The sequence below is a fragment of the Halichoerus grypus genome, chromosome 10 (genome assembly GCF_964656455.1).
Source record: "Halichoerus grypus chromosome 10, mHalGry1.hap1.1, whole genome shotgun sequence".
Classification (NCBI taxonomy): Eukaryota; Metazoa; Chordata; class Mammalia; order Carnivora; family Phocidae; genus Halichoerus; species Halichoerus grypus.
The window spans coordinates 29,449,226-29,452,344 of record NC_135721.1 but is presented as its reverse complement, the minus strand read 5'-3'; the positions used below and the strand labels follow the sequence as shown (position 1 = coordinate 29,452,344).

General features: G+C 43.8%; 1 protein-coding gene across 4 annotated transcripts in view; it reads left to right on the top strand.

Annotated features, from left to right (window-relative positions):
- EIF2AK2 (eukaryotic translation initiation factor 2 alpha kinase 2) overlaps window positions 1-3,119 on the top strand; it is a 37,040-nt gene that overhangs the window by 1,293 nt on the left and 32,628 nt on the right. The gene's annotated exons all lie outside the window — the stretch shown is intronic.

The window sequence follows — 3,119 nt, the reverse complement described above, 5'->3', positions numbered from 1 at the left end:
ATGTAAAAGAAACCCCGCCCTTCCCTGACTGTCCCCCCCCTTACTCTGCTTCAGTTTTCAACATAGTAGTTATCAGCCTGTGACATTGTTTTATGGATTTGTCTGTGTTCCTCCGCTAGTAAGTTCACAAGAGCAGGGTTTCGTGCTCTGGTGCCACCCCAGCACCTAGTAGTAATAGGGCCTCTTTAAATATATGTTTAATGAATAGTAATAGTAATAGTAATAGTAATAGCTAAGCATTGTGCAGGACCTGGAAGGGGCTGGGTCCACAGGGAGCTCAGAGTCTGCCAGAAGGAACAAGATGAGGAAGATGGACACATAACCCCTGATAGTGATTTTTGCTGGAGATTTCCTTTAGGAAAATGATAACGTAGAATCAAAACAAGATTTATTGACAGTAGTTGAAAAGAAGCCTGCTGTTTCTTTTTTCCAGACCTGGAAGTACTTTTTCAAACATGTTAATTCAGCACTTTCTTAGTTTGCACATATAGTTCACTTAAATTCGAACTGGCTTGTCATTCTGATGAGCGGCAGTTACTTAACATTAAAAGCGCCAAGGGTTTAGAGTAGTTGATAGAACTTCAGGTTCTAATTGCTAAGGGCTCTTCCATAACTGCTCTTCTGATATCTGTGATCCCCTCCCAATCTGATGTATGGTCTCATGGTTGTAACTAAAGTAAATGACACTGGTTCCTAAAAATAATGGTACAGCTACGGACCCTTATCAAACCCCCTTGGGCATGTTCTGGTATTCCAAGAGTTTGGGATTTTAGAACAGTCAGGCAGCATAAATCCTGTCTATTATAGAATGCTCTCAGCAGGATTTGGGGGCAGCCCTCTATAATAAAACAATTTCTGTAGTGAAATGTATACGTGGACAACAAAGTATCATAAAGACTATAAATAGCTCATGTCAGCCCAGGTCTAGACAGGGGGCTACCAACCTGTCAAAACCAAAACAAATGAAAACAAAATGAACCTCAGTTTTTAGTGCGTTTTGGGTTTCAGAATTGCAGACCAGGAGCACCATCTATTGAGGGTTAATGGTGTGGGGCACTCTGCTGGGTGCTCTTCATCTGATTTATTCCCCACAGCCACCTCTGAATCACGTGTTTTTATTCCTGTCTTCAGGTCACAAGTGAAAGGTTCAGAGAGGGTGTAGCCCAGAGCAGTGTGGCCTCTAAAACTTGACTGTCTCCACGACACTAAGCAGTAACGTGACGGCTTTGCCTTTGCTCACACTCTCGATACTCCCACCACGCACTTCCAGCCACCATCATTGCTCACTCACACCACGGCAGTAGCCTTGCTTGGTCTCCTTGCTTCTGCTCGTGCTCTGCTCGCCGCCCACGCCTGTCCCTGCCCCCAGACCCTGTTCTTTACATAGTATCAGAGTCATCACTTAAAACATAAATCCAGTCACATCCCCCCTCTACTTAGAGAATGTCCGGTAACTTCCTGTTGCGATTGGAACACCATCCACTGGTTCCGACCATGACCTACAAGGTCTATGTGCATGGCGCTTGGACATCTCTGACTCATTTCCTGCTCTTTTCCCCTCACTCACTGTGCAGCAGTCCCCTTGATCTTTTTGTTATCCCTTCAAAGGCCATGCTGGTTCCTGAGATATTCTTCCGCCATATCTTGATATGATGGACTTTCTCATCATTCAGTCTTCATTTAAAATTGCCTCCTAAGAAAGGTCTTTTGTGACCACTATGTCTAAAACTGCTTCCCCCTTATCTCTGCCCCTATCTACCAACTCACCCTCTATGCTGCACCCTATTTAATTTCATTATAGCACTTCCAGCCATCTGGTCATCATATTGTCCGTTCCTGTTATCTGTTTCTGTGCATGGTCATTTTCTGTCTTCCCTCAGTGGAATGCAGGTCGGGTGTGAATTTATCCTGTCCACATCTGTATACTCATTGTCAGAATAGTGCCTGGTACTTGCTAAGCATTTATCGAATAAATGAAGAAAGGATGCACGGAAAACAGCAGATGAAGAAAAGGGGGAAGACGAGGTGGTTTCAAGTAGAGTATTTCATTTTAATGAGTCATTCTTTCATTTTCCTATACACCATCCAAGTGTTTGGCATTTACTACTTGCCACTGGGTATTGGTGATACAAAATGAGTAAGACATAGAACCTGCTTCCCAAATTGCTCACTGACTGGGCTGTTATGGGAGCTGGGCAAGGTGGAGTGGTGGGCCCTTGGAGGAGGACTGGCTGCCCCTCCAACATCAAAGAAAACATGTGAGCCTCACAGATGAGTGGGAGTTGCCTGGTGGACGGAGGTGCAGATATTGCATTCAAAGCAAAGAGAAAAGCATGTGACAAGTCATGCAGGTGGGGGAGGTCTGCAGATATTTTGGTATTCATTCATTGATTATGGAGCCCCTATTATAACAGCCTGGCCCCGTCCCTCTTGTAGCTCATGGTCTCTTTTGGAAGACAGTCAGTTATACAAGCAATTGCAGGAAAGGGGACAAGAGCTGTTGTGGAGCACCAAACCAGGACCTCTTCAGGGGTGTCTGGAAAGTGACATCTGAGCTGAAATCTATAGGAAATAAGAGTTGATCAGGTGAAGACAGTGGATGGGGTAGAGTCAAGAGCATTTCAAGGAGGCAGCCTATTGGACAGAAGCAGTTAGAGTCAGGAAATAGTCAGGGGTAGAGGTGTTCTTTTGATAACCATCATTGTGTAGGTGGAATTTAAAGCCATGAGTCTAGAGGCGATCTAGAGGGGAGTGAGTGTTAGTAGAGCAGAGAGGAGATCTAAGGACAGGGCCCTGGGGCACTAGAATATTTAGAAGAAATGTCTGTTCAGGTCCTTTGCCAATTTTTTAATTGGGTTGTCTTTTTGTTGTGGGGTTGTAAAAGTTCTTTATATATTCTGGATACTGGACTCTTATCATATATGAATTATAGATATCCCATTCTGTAGATTTTCATTTTCTTCATAGCGTCCTGTGTGACACAAATGTTTTTACTTTTTTTAAAAAAAGATTTTATTTATTTATTTATTTATTTGAGAGAGAGAGAGCAGAGAACCCAGAATGCTGGGATCATGACCTGAGCTGAAGGCAGATGCTTAACCACCTGAGCCACCCAGGTG